Consider the following 17,246-nt stretch of genomic DNA (forward strand, 5'->3'; position numbering starts at 1 on the left):
TGATGCTTTCTGCCATAACAGATACTGAGATTGCAGTGGCCATAATTCTGGTTCAAAGGTGGTTGCAATAGATTGGGTTTGTTACATTTCAGGGCTTTGGGGAGTATGCTGTTAATACAGAAGTATTTTTTTACTATCTTTTCTTGCAGACTATCTATAACTAGATTTTTAAATCCCTGTATAGAGCTTTGGTTTTAAATCTCACGAAAAGATAAAAATGTATATTAAACCACTTTAGGAGCATACAGTCTGCATATGTTTGTAACATGTCTGGAATTTTATAATCTCTGTAGAGGGAAAAAAATATTAAATTGTAATTCTTATATGTTTTTTTCGTTTTATTTTTCTCACCGAAATAGCAAGGTTCCTGCTCTAGAAAGGATAGGTTGTTTTTTTTAACCTGTAATATATTTTTGTCTCTTACTGCCCTAATGATTTCTGTGTAATAAAACATGGTGGTCTTTTCCAGGAATTTGTTATACTGTGTGCTGAAAGCCTGTGTTCTCTGATGTGATGAAAATTTGAGACATTGACTCCAAGATAAAACTTGGAAATATATGCTAGGTTGTAGAAAAAATTAACAGAGAAGGATTTAAGTATGCAAATATTTACATTGATGCTCTTTTTTTTTTTTTAAGGACAACCTTAAAGTTTAACAAGAATTACAATGTGTGAAGTCATCACAGCATCTTATAAGGTGACCAAAGACCTACTAATGCTTCTCAAATTGTTGTCTGTTGCACAAAACCTTAGACTTAAGATACAGTAAACCACCTCTTGTTTGTCATGTGGTCATGTCAACTTTCTGACCTCCTTCTCTTTAGGTGTTCAGTCTCATTATTGAAAACACAAAACCATCAGATTTTTCCAAATAGTTTACCTAGATAAACTTGTACCATTTGTGGTCTTGTATACATCATTAATGTTTATTACATATATTTTATCTGGGAACTCAGGTTAAGCATCTAGACTCAATTTCTCACTCTGCCACAAATTTCCCAAGCTGTCCTGAGTAAGTAATCTAGCTTTCCTATAGCTTAATTTTCAATCTACATAATAGATTATTATTTGATAGAGATTCTTCCCATTGTGAGAGAATACACACTATAGCTGTGGAAATAAACTTATGATGAGTTCCAAAATGCTTAGGAAGTGTGGGATGGATCCACATGCCAGAGATGGATGTGAAAAGAAGCAGTTATGTCCCCCAGTGTGGCAAATGAGTTCAACCAAAAAGCCTTGTCCCAGAGTATATTTGAAATGTATGAAGAGTTATACTAGCTTCATATTAATTGCAGGACCATTGCAGTATTAATAGAGTAGGCTTTGGTTGTAGGGAAAAATGTAAACTGTACTTTTTTCAGGGGATTATAGTATCACCTTCTGCTCATCATGAATGACATTTTAACTTAGCTATAAGTATGTGCTTCATAGGGGAAGACAAAATTCTTAAAACTATGGAAGTTTTAAGGGGAAACTGCTCAAATTCACTATATTGCAAGCTGTAGAATCCCAGAATAGTTTGGGTTGGAAGGGACCTTTAAAGATCATTTAACCCAAACTCTTTGGCATGAGCAGGGACATTTTCAGCTAGATGGGGTTGCTCAGAGCCCTGTCTGGCCTGAACTTGAATGTTTCCAGCAGGGGGGCACCTACCACTTTTCTGGACAACCTGTTCCAGTGTTTCACCAGACTCATTATAAAAAAAATTTCTTCTAAATATGTACTGTGAATATGCGCTCTTTTGGTTTAAAACCTTTACCCCATTCCCTCCCAGAGTAAGACCTGCTAAAAAGTCAGACCCTAATGTTATTTTCTGATGGAAATGTATTTGGTTTTTTAACATATAAAAAAAAAAAAATATTATTGCTTCATTTATTAGAGCATAAATAATCCCATTTCTGGCTAAATATTTTTTTTTCCTCCTGCTTTTCTCAAGATGCATTCCTGGCAACAAACAGATAAAATTATTTGAAAAATCTACAAAGAGCAACTGCTTCACTACCAAAATATAAAAAGAAATTCAGCAGAAAAAGCAATTTAATTGAGAGAGAACTAGTGGGAAAAGAACTTGAAAGAAGCCCCCATGCTTCAAGATTTCTCTGAAGGACTGAATATAAAAAAGCCTGGTTTTTTAGAAAGTGTCGTGGGCACATCTGAACATTTTAGATAAATGTTTTATTGGATGAATCCCATTCTAGTGGCATGTGCTGGCAGCAGGGGTTATGACTGAACTACAGCAAATGCCAAGATTCAGTTAAATATGTTTCAGAGTGGCTGAGCTGGACTCTAATTACCTACAGTAAAAATAAGAAATTGTCATGCCTGGTGTTGTGGTTTAAACCCAGACAGCAGCTGAACACCACACAGCCACTCACTCACCCCCCACCCTGGTGTGTGATGGCAGAGAGAAGTGCGAGGGTCAAACTGAGAGCTGGTGGGGTGAGACAGACAATTTAACAGGGATAGAAAAAGCCACACTGTTCTGGCTCTGGCCAGGACAGGGTTAATTTGTGCCATAGTGAGGAAGGGGCACAGCTGGCACCTGGTAGTTATTCTATGCCACTTCATATCATTTTCTGGGGATGGGAGAAGGGGCTCCCTTCTGCCTTTGGGTAGTGTGGCAGAGATTGGGTCAAGCTCCATGGTGAGAATTTTGATGTGGATTTGTTGCCTCTCTCTTGTACGCTTTTATTATTAATTGTGCTGCTGTTAGTGTTCATTTTCTCATCTCGTTGCTGTTTCCAGTAAATTGTATTTATCTCAACGCTTGATCTTTACCTTTTGTGCCTCCAGTTCTCCTCTCCAGCCCACTGCTGGGTGAGGGGAGGGGGAGTGGGTGAGTGGTGCATGGTTTCAGTGGCAATGCTAAACTGGAGAATACCATTCCTAAACCATGACACACACATGAGCAAAACTAGGAACTCATTCCCTGTTTCCCATGGGCAGGCTGCTGTTCAGCCATAACGCGCGGAGCAGGGCCCCACCACATGCAGCAGTTACTTAGGAAGACAAATGCCATCACTCCTCCCCCCTTTCTTCCTTCTTCCTCCCCACTTTATATATTAAGCATGAAATATCTCTTCAGTCAGTTGGGATCAGCTGTCCTGGCTGTGTGCCCTCCTAACCTCTTGTGCACCCCCAGTCTCCTTGCTGCTGGCATGAGAAGCAAAAAAGACCTTGATGCTGTGTAAGCTCTCCTCAGGGGTAATGGAAACATCCCTGTTATCAACACTTTCCACCACAAAAACATAGCCCCATACCAGCTACTGTGGAGAAATTTTATTCTATCCTAGCCAAAACCAGTATACCTGCTGACATTGGAAGCAGCAGCATCAGGAATTTGTACCTTGAACACAGCAGAGCATCCGAGAGGCTCAGCCTCACCTGCTGCTCACTGTAACGTCTTGTGCTACTTCTTTGAAGGGCAATATTTCATTCTAAACTAGGCCAATAAGTCAAGGAAACATATTGCTTTTTAACATGTTGGTACTTGTATTAGAAGACCTTTCATGTGTACAAACATTATCTTATGCATCTATAAATGTTAATTTTTAATTTTTTTTTCTTTGTTGTTTTATTTTCCTTCTGCTTTATTGCTGGATTTATTGAGACTAATGTTCTAGTCAATGCTTGTATTGTGTTCCATCTCTGATTAGAGAGTCCCAGACATGGTCAATGGTCTATGCCTAAAGGATTATATAGGTGTAATTCAGCCTTTATATGACTTTGACCCACAGGATTAAGGATGGCAAAACAAATATATTTGTATCAATAAAATAAATTGTTTACTTAAATTGATAATGGTAATGGTTAGATTAAAATATTTTAATCAAAATTATTTGTTACACAGTATAATTATGACTACTAGTGTTGTACACTAATTTTTGGAGCAATATTGAAGCAATGGTGTTAAAGCTAGCAAAATAATTATTAGAGATTGATGTTACTCAGCTATGCCAACAACTGTGGCTAAATCTTTCACTCAGCCTCCAGGAGTAACCTTGAGGGGCATCTCCTCTCAAGAGAGGGATCTCCATACACACTCTTAGAAGGGATGTGTTAGAAGTCCTGGCTGTTCAAAGGTGGGGCTGGGCTTTTATAATATAAAGTGATTGACTGTCAGTCATAGTTTCTAGCCTGCTGTGTCAACTCAGCAGCTTTAGATAAGTTATCAGTACTATCACTGGTTGGTTCCTTTATCAGAGACTTTGTCTGCCACATCCTCACTAGTGCCAGAGTCCATGAGGAAATGCTATTTTTCACATCCTCAAAATGTTTATCTTTAGGATTGATGAGTCGGGCTGATCTCAGCATTCTTCAGAAACCGTGAGACCCTCACCTCCATCCATCAAGGATAACTTCTGCAAACAAGGTGAAGTTTGAGCTGTTTTACCCCCACTTAAGCAGAGCATCCTACTACATGTGAGCATCTGTATCAATAAGAACAAAAAATTCTTACATCTATAGTATATTGTTCAATAGCTCATACAAGATTTGTTCACAATTCCGTTTGTTTTGCATGGCAAAGAACTTTACACTTTTAGAGTAGCTTATGCCTTGGTTCACAGGTAGAAAGTTTCATACTTTATTTGCTAAATATTATTTAAATTGAAATATGCAGAACTATCCTTGAAAAGATCTAAATATTTTTATTTAGTGTGAAATAATTTTGGAGCTCAAATTGGAACAGTTGGAAGTAGTAATAAGTAGCTGAAATTTCTGCAACATCTGCAAGACTATTGGTATTGTTAGAACTACAGTAAAATCAAGTCACAACTGGCATCTCTCTTCATCTCAGTTACTGTAGTAAATGTACAGAGTAAAAAGTTGCTTCTATTGTGTACAACTTTTGGCTCTGATTCATGAACAAAATACAAATTAAGGTTAGAGGGTCTTTCTTCTAAGCCCTTGCTATTGAATTGTGCTTTCTCAAATGAGAACATATACACAAAACCTAGATAATAAAGTTGACACTGCATATTATCTTGGAAAGGTTGTTCTATACTCTTATGAAGAACCACATATGGATATGTTAAAGTTAACTTGTACTTTGGAGCAGATGTGTTTTGCCTTTGGACAAAATCTTAGGATAAATCCTTGACTTTGACATTGTCTGGTTACCTTTACTTGTTAGTCACATTAGGGTGGATTTCCTCTTGGAAATACTTTTGTAGTCTAGAATACTAGATAATATAAACACTTCTTCAAGTTGTTTCTGCTTTCAGATATTTTTTGACCTACTTGTTTTTATGTTAAATAATTGAAACATAATTCTACTAGAAATTCCTGAAAACAGGTGTCTGTATACTTTTCTACTGCAAGTATTTGAGTGAGGAGGTTACTTTGTTGTTAAAGAAATTTTGTGGTCTATAATAGTTGAAAAAGAGAATAAATTAAAATTAACTCTGCATGTTACCAGCTGAACTTACACCTTCAGCATGATGTATAGCAAATGGTGTTTTCCAGAAAAGTTCTTCAAGGAACAATGGACTGCAGTGTGTCTTTGTGGTGGTGAGATCACATCATTTGGTAATCCTTGTACTTTAACACAAGTTCTGTACAATGATATCCTCAAAATATTTTCCTTCTGATTTCTAGAAGTGACAGACTTTGACAAAGCACCCTAATTTTTGTCATTAAGTTAATTTATGTAGTAATCCTGGAGAGAGCAACTGAGAACTGTTAAAGCAAAATATTTCACACAGGATGCATCAGCCTGAAAGGTGAGGTGAGGGTGCTGCAGCCACATGTCCCCAGGCTCAACTAGGAGCAAGGCTGAAGATGTATTCCCACATGCACACACAGGGCTCATGTTACATATCCAGAGCCAGCCACACATGTACACACAGCATAGAGACTTCTCACCCCCACAAAAGGGGTAGAAAGTAGTTTAATAAGGAGACAGGACAGGACGGTCTGTGCTGGTCAGGTGCAGGGCAAGGGCAGATGAGTGTACTGACCAAGCACTTATTTATGTGTGACCCAGCCTTTATATCTCATTATCCTTCTATTATCCTACTCTTGTTACTTCCCAAATCAGCTAAACTTCTGGCTTTTCCCATCTCTGGTTCCTCCTCTAAAAATCCTACCGTAAGTCCTGTGACCTGGGACTGCTTTTTCTTTTCATCCTATGGTGTGTCTCCTGGATAGCAACACTTTTAATCTGTGAAGGGATTTCCAGATTGCTCCTGATTGACTCCTTGTGATGGGTTTCACACCTGGCCAGGGAGGCTGAGGCTGTGCTGGGACAATCCTGGGAGGGGTCCAGATAGGATGTTTATTGCTTGGTATTTGCATCCACAAATACCCCCACCACACTTAAACCCACCCAAACCACATGCCTGCCACTTCCTCATATTGGTTTGAGTTCCCACCTGCGTTTGTGCATCCATGTGCTCCTCTGAGCTTGTGGAGGTGGGCCTCTGATGGGCAGATGGCTCCTGGGATGGGTCTGAGTGCAGCTGAGTGCTCCCATTCCTGCCATTGTGTCTCTTTTGTGGTTCTGGGGCTCCTTTGTGGTTCTGGGGATTAGTTTTATCACACAACCTAGCAGTAATGAATACAGTATAATGCCTTATGAATAACAGGCTGTGTTTGCGAGCTAATTATAATGGAGAATTAATGTTATACAAGTTGCAATGTATGCAAGTCTCCAGAGAGGAAGATGTCCCTAATTGAAGTAATTGTAAGTTAGATTGTTTTGCTGAGAATATTATGTTTGCATTTATCTTGTCCTTAAAATGCTCTTCATAACTGATCCTTTTGCCTTCTGTTTTTAAGGATTTTTCTTCAGAATATTCTAACTATAGATTGTCTTTTGCAGATGAGTTTGTAAAAGGGGAATTAAATTTACTTTGTTCTCTTTACTCTTCCCTAGCTATCTGTCATGGTTATTTACAAGGTCATGCTGTGTTTTACTAATTGTTGAGTTTTTCTGGCATGACAGTATTGTTTCATGTAGAAGTTTTGCCTGGGATTATGTCAGCAGGACAAAAAAATTTAGACAGTCCCGTGATTCAGAACTTACAAAAGATCAGTCTCTAGTGTGCAAAACTGCCTGTCACTGTTAGAGCAAGATGAAGCTGAATGGGCCATGAGAGAGAGGGATAAATGTTCTTTATCAGGGAATTGAGACCTTTCTGAAAGGTGTCAACCAACTGGGGACACACAGCATGAGGATGTATGCCCTGCAGATGGAACTTTCCGTTCTGTGTTTTGTTTGATTTCTAAAATCAGTGACAGGGTGATAGTCACTGGAAAAGGAGATCATTAGTTAAATGCTATTTTGGTTAATGTCATATTTTAAAAATAAAAATGCTTCTAGGCTCAGGGAAGCTGAAACAGCTGGTGTGATATCACAGGATTTTAACTGTAGTCATTGAACTGTCTTCTCATTTTCACCTTGTGTTTGAGATGAGCATAAGGATTTATCTCCTGATTGGTGAGTGTTTGGTTCCCTGTTAGTTACCTGCAAGGAAGCATATAATTTTATAAGCACGTAGTTTAAGGAAAAGGAAGTACTCAAAAGTGCGAACTGGAAGGCCTTTATGAGTTGAGCTTGACTAGTCATATTTAGCTGGTTGTGGGGAGGTAGACATGTGAAGCTTTCAGTCTCTGGAATGCCAGATGCCAGTCTCTGGAATATGTGTTTAGCAGGTTTGAGTATTTGTGGAACTGCCTTTTCTCAAACTCTATCTATGTCTTATTGGTGTGAGAAGCCATGGTGAAAATCTTGATGAAAACCGGCCTGTAATTGAAGCAAATTCCTTTATAACTGTATTTCCCATATCTCCTTTTCTACGAGGTATTCTGGAGTTTTTAGAGGAAGGCAGAAGAGTTGTTAAAATAGCTACTTCTTATCCTATTTAAATCTGCACAGATGATAAAATGTAGTACTTTTCAATGTTTTTTATAGTCTCATGTCAACACAAAGTTGGAGTCTTGGTGTAATTTCAACATTCATGTATTCTGGTAGCTGCTTATTAATGGGCTTCTTTTTAACTACCCTACAGCAATTCATCAACAAACAGGGATGAGAGGTAGTGATGGGTGTTGCAGAATGAGATTATGAACAAAGAGCTCAATGTTCAGATCAAAGGATTTTTATGTAAATGTATCTCATTCAGGCTTTACTGACTGAAAATTAGCCATTATTCCAGAATCTTTATAGGTTGACATTTTAGTATTTTATCTTATAAATGGGCAATCTGTGACTACCCATACTGTATACAGGCAGTTATTTTTCTTCAACTTGATGGTTATATTGCCGGTCTCTTCTTTCTAAAAAGTTGTCAGATTGTCTTTTGAGGTTATGTTTAATTATCTGAGTTTATCTTCATCAAAGTGTATTTCAGTGTTGGGTTAAAATGCTATTTCTATGTGACTACAGAATCAGTCCACCCAACAGGAAACACTTCTAGATTTGAGTTACTGTTCTAAAAAGAGGTCTGACAGTTTTGTTGTTTATTAAATGTAATAGATTTATCAATGGCTTCAGATGCAACTGCTATTATCAGTTTCATGTGCACAGTGTTTTCTGAATCTCTGCTTATAAGATGGCAGTGCTGCCATCTTACAAATATTAAATGAGCAAGAATAAATTCAGTCTTTGAAAACATCAGTTAAAAGGGCTGAAATTGTTCCTTCTGAACATATTCCAGGCACTAGTTGTTTTAGAAAAATTGGAAGTTGCAAAATTCTTATAGCACTTAATTTTACAGGGAACATTATAATACTATTTAGGTGGTTTGTTAGAGTTTTCTGAAAATTGTTTAAATCAAAACCTACTTTCGGCAACTTAGTATTATAGCCCTTTAAAATACCTTCTTTTTTTCTTTCTCATATCTCATTAAATACTTCAAAAAGATTTTCAGAAACTCGCTTGAGGATATCATACCTATAATGAAAAAAGTGCACTGTAGATGGAGGTGTCTTGAAGAGATCTCAAAAAGCCATATTGTCATTCTCCCTGCTCATTTAAATCAGGAGATGAGTTGTGTTTGGCTATTCAAACAGCCACTTGCAACATACATACCTTTTTTTCTGTTGAAATCCTGGATTAACTATGCATTTTAAGATACGAAATCCAGTAATTAGTGTTAATAAACTTCAAAGATAGCAGCACAGGAAAGTGTGTAGAACAAATGTAATTAAAAGCTGTTATGATACTTTACAAAAATATGTATGTGCTTTATGTTGCTTTCTGCTTTGATTCTTGTATGGAGCTTATAACAAATAAAATGGTCTCCAGAGATTATTTCTCTTGCTGCTGAGAAAGCACATCTCATACCTAGTATGCAGCTTTCTAATTCTCCATTGTTTGCCTTCCCTTGGGTATGAGCTTTTATCCTGTAAAAATGGGGGTTTAACATTCTGAGTCTTAAATGTTGAAACAGTTCTGCCTGTTACCTTTTTTCCCCACTGTACTTTATGCACCAAGTGGCTTGTAACTCAGCATGGCTTATGCTTCCAGCACTAGCTGGAATCCAGCACTTTCAGAAATAAGCTATGCTCTGACTATGAGGGACAGCTGCAGTTGCACCACTGTTTGCTACTCGCAATAAATGCTGGGTAAACAGATATATTCCTGCCTTTCCTGACGTAAACAAAAAGACTGGCAAAATAATGTTGTGTTTGAATATGAAGCAGTCATACAAGGCAGACCTCTCCATTTAATAAGATTCACATTATCAGTCCATGGAAATAACTCTTGTATTAAGGTTAACAAAATTGAAGTATGCAAAATACACAAATCTTCAGTGCTAGGGAATGTACAGGATTGGACAGGATTGTCTGTTATGATTTGTCCAGCTTTTCATAGCTGTAATTTTACAGATAAAATTCCCCCTACCATTACTGTTGGTGTACTCTGTTCAAAAAACTATTCCAGAACATGAATTAAGTTTTCTGTTTCCCTATGCACTTACTTAATATTTCTCTTACCTGAGAAAAGAATAAATAATACTTTGAGATTTTTCTTTTTTACATAGCATATCTAGTTAGACTTGGCTGGTTTAGTTTTATGTCATTTTTTTCACCACAGGAACAATTCCATGATGTGATAAGATGCAGCTGGTCATGCTATCAGAAATGTTGATGAGTGGCAAATGATATTCAGATTTAGGACAAGGTTGTTTTTTTTCTCTTAACCATCATCTGTCACATGTCATAATGGCTTAGCACATCTAGGACATGCCTAATGCTTTCCTTTTTTTTTTCTTCTTTTTTTTTATTTTCCTTTCATTTTTTAAAATCTTTTTTCTTTGTGGTCTATGGGAAACCAGAAACTTATTTTGCAAGGCTTTTTTGACTAATAAATTATGGATGTATTATGCAGTTATGGATGTACCCATCTTGTTCTCTAGCTGTAGAATAAAAATGCCATCACCAGTAACTGAAGGAAGTCAGGAAATAGAGTGCAATATGGAGTATGCCACAGAAATAATGTTGAGAGCTGAATAAACAAAATGGAGTTTAAACCAGAATCACAGAATGGTTTGGGAAGGTTCCAACTTTCCTGACGTGGGCAGGGACACCTGCCACTAGAGCAGGTTGCTCAAAGTTCTGCCCAACCCAGACTCGAGCACTTACACAGATTCTCTGGTCAATCTGTCCCAGTGTCTCACCACCCTCATTGTGTAAAACTAAACAAGTAAACAAAAACTAATAAAATACCCCAAAACTCCCAACAAACAAAATAAATTTTCTTCCTTATATCCCATCTAAATCTACCCAAAATCTACCCTCTTTCAGTTCAAAACTGTTGCCCCATGTCCTGTTTCTGCAGGCCTTGGTAAAGACACTCTTCTAGTCTGTCATATAAGCCTTCAGACATTGAAAGGCTACAATGACATCTCCCTGGAGCCTTCTCTTCTCCAGGCTGAGCAACCCCAACTCTCTCAGCCTCTTCTCATAGGAGAGGTGTTCCACCTCTCTGACCATTAATAGATTTATGGATACATTATATATCAAGAAATTTATTGAAGACTTTTCAAATTACTGTATTGAATGTACAACAAAGACTATAGCTACGCTTCATTATTATGTAAGTTATCAGGAGAGTCAATTAGTGGATCACAAAAAGTATCTTTTATTATCTGGGCACATGTACATTGGGAAAGACAAGAGCCTTTTTGCCTGTTTCTTTTGATGACTTTCTCAGCAGCACAAAATCTTTCTGAATTAAATTATGTTGATGTTAATTTTATTTATTTAGTTAGTTATTATTTGGAAAAAAAGGTAATCTAATCAGGTTACAAGATCAATTGGCAAGTAACAGAAACTCATCTTCTGAGAAGATTGGTGTTAAAGGGGCACAAAGTACACACATATGCAAGTTCTTACAGCCTTGATTTGGATTTAGAAACCAGGCAAGCATATTAAAACAACACAAAATTTGTTCAAATTAGGATTTATTGTGTATAGTTCATTCAGAAATATTAACCCATTTCAAGGTTGTGGATGATGCCAGCTAGAGAAATGTAATTTTTGTTAAGTTACTGAGCTAAAATTGAGAAATGTTTCTACTGTTCTTTAGGAAGAAATGGTTTTCCTCAAAACTCTTCAAAAAAAAAATCACAGTGATTTTAACAGTGATCACAGTGGTCTAAGCCTCACTGGAGACTTAAGCAGCTCCCTCTTTCTTATGTAGTTTTTCTTTAACACTTTATAACATTCTCAATAAAACCTAAATTTTGTGAAGTGCATTGATAGTGTTGACTGTACAATTCCTAAGTTATTATTTGTCCAACAGCATCCAGGAGGTACCACGAAGAGTCAATAATTCTAATAATGGGCGGCTAGAATTTTTTTCAAAGGAAGCCTTAGCATAAATTAATGTTCACATTCATTTCATGCATCTGTTTATAATGATGGGTTTCAAATTGCATCATTAATGTGTTAGCACATTGTAATGGTCTGGCCACTCTCTGTCTGTACTGCACTTAATGATACTTTTTAAAAAATACTGAATGCTCCAGAAAATTGATACCAAAGTCCTGGGAGCCATTGCTGAGTCAATAAATTATTCCAAGAAACCAGTTGATATTGGCATGCAGCAGCAAACTGTGATTTTTCAAGTGGTGTGTTCATAAGATTGCTTATAATGTGTACATTCTTATAATGCTTTTACTAGAAAAAGATAATGTAAAAATAATTTTCTGTTTTGCTGATGATATATCTGCTTTCTTAAAGTTGTATACTAAACGTGAAACGAAAGTTTGCTTGGAAAAATGTTGGTTTTTTTTTTCCTCTTGATTTCTTTGTTTCCATTCAACAGTCTATAGTCTGTAAACATAGTGAAAGGCAAACAGATGAAACCAGTGCATGACAGGCACTGAAACATCCCTACCTGGAAAAGGAAAATTAATAAAATGTTAGGAGTCCAAACTTTTTTCCTGCTTTCCATAAACATACTGTAACAATGTATTAAGAAAACAACCCTGAGTTTCCAAGATGAGGAGGTACCTAGAATAACAATTATTATATACAACTAAGAAAAAGCTATTGCTGGTCAAAGGGAAAGAAGTAGGTATGTCATAATGAATAAGCTATTCCAGGCATATATGATAAACCATGTGAGGTGAGAAGAAGAGAGTGTTTCATGGAAATTTGTGAGAAATATGAACACAAAAAGTAGTGGATGCATACACAAAAAAGCATAAAACTAACCTGAAGATGGTACAAAGCTGAGCCTTAGGCTAATAAAGAGAAAGATATTCTTTTAAAGAAAGTAGAAATTCCCTTGCACTTTCTTACTGTCTGATGTACCCAAGACATTTTTTTTTCAATTTTCCCTTCAAAATATGATTTTGTTTTGTTGCTGTTGGTTTGGTTTTTTTGTGTTCTATAGTCACTAGTGAGACTGGATGGATGAGTTTGACTTCCTGACAAATCAGTGCTGCTTCTCACAAATCTATTTTGGCATTTCATTGCTGTTATTTTATGGCATCTCTCCTTGGTATCAGGATGAGTTGGTAGCTATAGCTTTAGGGAGACTTACTGTCAGCTGCCTTCTTGACATATGACTTGGTCCTAATATTTTATTTGACTGTAAATGAGAATAAGGTAATTTTTTTCTCAATTTCAACCCTGTAATAGAAAATGGAAGAAATCAAATTTGGTACTTCTTATATTGGTAGACTTAGATAAATCTGGCATTGATCCCTTGTACTGCAGAAAAATCTTCTGCTATAAAATGAAACAATATAACATTGATGTTGTTTGTCCGATAGTATTGTTCTCTCTTATCAGGGAAGCATGCATGGTTAGACAACTTTACTTATTCAGTGTCCTCCTTATAGACCTTCCCTGTAATGACTTTTTCCCCCAGTTACCTTCTGGGATTGGTTTATTTAATTTAAGAGCTCTTGTAGTGCATAACTTTGTGCTACACAACCAGGGTTCCAAATGTTATTTCCCTGCTGAGAAGGCCCCTTCCTTGTTATTGATAAGGATGCCTGTTTGAAATTATAGCTCAATGTAAGGGGTTCCATTCTTGCCACTACTCATATCTGAACACAGGCTGATTCCACGCAGAATTAAGTTGGGGGGGGGGTTGTTGTTTTTGTTTGTTTGTTTTTTTGTTTTGTTTTGTTTTTTTCCAGGAGTCTAAAGGGAGTTAGATAAGTTAATCTGGTACTGTGGTTGTACTAATATCTGCTCTGTTGAACTTCAATCTAAATGAATGTCTTCTTTTGTAAACAGCAAAATTGCCTGTAACTTCTCAGGACTCTAGAGCTGAAAATGAATACCAAATTAGTATTGATGCTCTATTAGAATGCTCAAATTAGGTTTAATTTGAAGTGTCTTAGCATCACAACATACTCTGAGATTTGAAAATGGAATAGATATCAAAAATAAAGATTGAATTGTTAGTGAAAATTGAGCTTGTTTTCATTTTTTAAATTAATTGACTTGGTATCCTGATTATAACTAATTTACTCAGTATTCTAGGCCTGAACTTCATGCCTGAGCATCACTCCTCTTCATATGAACTTAATTAACCAACTTTCATTGATGACAGTACTGTAAACAGCCTGATAAAGTGACTGGTGGTTCAACAAATTCATCCTCTTCAATAATGGAGAAACAGTGTGCTTATATATTATTGTATCCTGTTGTTGGTGGGAATAGACTTGAACACATGCAAATGGGAAAAAACATGAAAGAGATTTAAGCCCATAGTAAAAACATAGTTTGTAGTGGTGTGTTTGGATCTCTTGCAAAATAGGTCCTGGCTACTTAATACATGTGTGTATATAACTGTTCATGTGGCTGCATTTCAAACACTAGTAGATATGTGTGGGCATGCACATAGGTTTAGAGGAAATGGTTAAACAAAATCCCTTTATATTTTAGCAGCACTGCAGTTGAGATTCCAGTCACATGTTCTGTTTGTCCTGAAGTTTTTCTTTTATTTTCTGCGGTTCTTGAACAGAGGCAGTTCTCAACAGGAGACTGTTGCCTGCTGCAACAAGTCTTCAGATTAGTCAAGACAACCACCAAAATCAAAGGCTCTATTTGTGCAAAAATACATGTGTATAATTCTGCATTACAATTATAAAATAATTGGGTTCAAAGGGGCCTTGGGACGTTCCCTGGTCTGATTTCTTGCTCAAAGCAGGATCAACACAGAGTTGAGACCAGGTCTTAAAAATCTACAGTGATGGAAACTGCACAACCTCTTTGGAGAACTTGTTTCACTGCCTAATTATTCCCACAGTGCTTTCCCTGCTTCCCGCCACAAGTCATTCCCCCTTATAACAAATTGCATTGTGTTTTTAGTTCATGTTTATTGTGTCTCATCTTCCAGCTCAGTGCAAAGAGCTCCTTCCCAAAGGGCAAGGGCTTGGCTTAGCCCCACCTCGCTGAACTTGATTCAGTTGTCCAACACCTGCTTTGTGCTGAGGGTCCAGAACAGGACACCATATCCTAAATATAGTCTCACTAGCACTGAGTAGGGGAGATTAATCCTCCCTTCAGCCTCCTGCTCCTGTTAGCACAGACCAGGATGCTGCTGGCATTCCTTGCGGCCAGGACGCACTGCTGATGCAGGCTGAAATATAAACATACGTCCCTGCATATGTCTTGGGAATATAAAGTTTGCCGTGCTAGGTTGAATCTGTTTCTTTGGAATTCACCTGTGTGCAATATTTCAGATCAAAGTAGGAAGAGTCATGATGTTCTAAATTGGAGCATAATAAATTCTCTGATCAATTTACTGCCTGATGCATGGGTGTTCTGACTAATCTCTACATTGTTCTAAAAATAAAAAAGCTCTTTTTGGCTATATGAGTGTTAGCATTGACTTTCACAGCTCCTTTACCAAGGACAAAATTATACTGGCTTGTATAAACTGAATCTTTAACTTTTTTTGTCTTCAGTACCAAAATATATACTTAATACTTCTTTCTTCCACAGGTATTAAATACAGTCAAAATATATCTGAGCCTGAGCTTTTTTGATTTTGTTTTATTTAAAGAAAAAAAAGGTCACTCAGGCAAGTATTTGACTTTGTGTTAAATTATGTCTTTAGGCATATGATGCATCTGCTTTTGAACTTATATTCACACTTGGAAATAGTTATTTATTTCAAATTGCTTCAAGCTCATGGAAAGGTCCTCTAAGATTTAATCAAATTCAAGTTCTTTACTCTAGGAATCTGATAGAAAAATAGTTTATTCCTGAATTTTTTTTCAATTGCTCTGCTGTAGAATATAAAACAATACTCTTCAGTAACTTCCTATAGAATATGCTAAAAACAATGTTCCATATAAAGAACTTTTTCATAATAGTTATAATCAACAGGAAAGCTCTTTGTGCTACTTTTCATGTTGCTTGTGCCCTTTCATCTGTTATCATAAAAGAAACTCAGCCAAAGATAGAAATAATAGGAAGAAGGATTTTATATATTGTTTTGTGGCTTTTGTCTTATCAGCTCAGCCAACATATATATCATGTCAATTGTATTTATCTCTGAAATGTCTTGAGCCTGAAACAAGAAGTGCAATTATTATGAGAAATTTGTAAGAGGTTATCTTTGAAATTAAGAGGGCGATTTATTACTCTAGTGATTTGCTAAAGAATAAAATGTTATATGCATAGCAACAGTTTAATCTGAATTGCAGTTTGCTGATAGATGTTGAGCCAAATATTCTGTTCATGAATTTCAGTGATAACTGAAAGAGACGACACTAAATCTACTTGTAAAACTTTTTCATTTTGCATTTAATTTCCCTTCATAAATCCCAACATTGATATTGACTTCTTTTGACAGTTGCACTTATGTTAGCATGCCTCATTCTTAGTAATTATATTTCATTTTGACCTTCTTATGGTTCTTGTCTTTTTCCCACCAGTAATTATAAATCTTTAAGTGGTGGAAGAATTACTTGGAGAATTGTTACCCTTTATCAGGGAGCTAACTGGTTTGTACCTAGCGATGTTTAAGGAATAAATCTTGACTACCTTGGACTTCTGAAAGAGCCAAAGCCCGTTCACAACAGATGCTGGTAATTTCCCTTGAATTTTTAACTTCTACTTTTTCCTTTTTTAAAATTTCCTCTAAATGAGATGATTTTGTTATAACTGGAGAAAGAAGTAAAAAAACCTTTTAACCCTACAGTATATATTCTAATACTTTGCCTTTCAGAGATGCCTAACTTTGATCTCCTGCTCTAATTTTACTATAGTTTGTCTGAAACTTCCAGTGTAGATGATCTGAAATTTGGTTTCAAGGGAAAGAAAGAAAAAGAAGGCAGTGTTGGTTTTTATCTCTATTTTGTTGTCTATGTACAGCCTTTTATTTTGTATAATTTTAGCCCTGGAATCTGCTTGCATTTTTCTGTCTCACTCTGTCGAGGCTTTTATACTTCAGACTTGGTTTCCTCCAGCATATCTGTCTACTTTCACCTGTTGTAAAGAGGCAAATACAAGAGAAATATAAGAGAAACTACAAGAGGAACTTGCGATAAAACATAAAATAAGTGGTCAAAATTCTCTGTGTAATCATATTCTTATATAAAGGAACTGTTCATTGTATAGGATTCTCTTCCCTGCACCTTTGGTTGCTGCTCGCATAAAACAATCCTGAAATACTCTGCAACTTCTATAAAGATGCAGCTAGTAATTGGCAACTCTGATCTGTAATGCAAGAAAAACACCAAAGTTTATAGAGCATAGTGGTAATGTTCAAGATGAAGTGGAGGGAGGGGGAAACTGAAGTCAAAATTATGGAACTAGTT

The 17,246-nt window shown here is 36.5% G+C and overlaps 1 protein-coding gene across 1 annotated transcript in view; it reads left to right on the forward strand.

Annotated features, from left to right (window-relative positions):
• Nucleotides 1-661: 661 nt before the first annotated feature.
• Nucleotides 662-17,246, forward strand: part of LOC103618747 (cadherin-12) — a 442,407-nt gene continuing 425,822 nt past the window's right edge. Inside the window, exons 1-2 of the mRNA XM_017738754.1 lie at nucleotides 662-697; nucleotides 4,290-4,375. The gene's annotated coding sequence lies outside the window, so the exon portion shown is untranslated. The remainder of the gene's footprint in view (nucleotides 698-4,289; nucleotides 4,376-17,246) is intronic.

This window comes from Corvus brachyrhynchos, unplaced genomic scaffold, assembly GCF_000691975.1.
Source record: "Corvus brachyrhynchos isolate BGI_N302 unplaced genomic scaffold, ASM69197v1 scaffold23, whole genome shotgun sequence".
Classification (NCBI taxonomy): Eukaryota; Metazoa; Chordata; class Aves; order Passeriformes; family Corvidae; genus Corvus; species Corvus brachyrhynchos.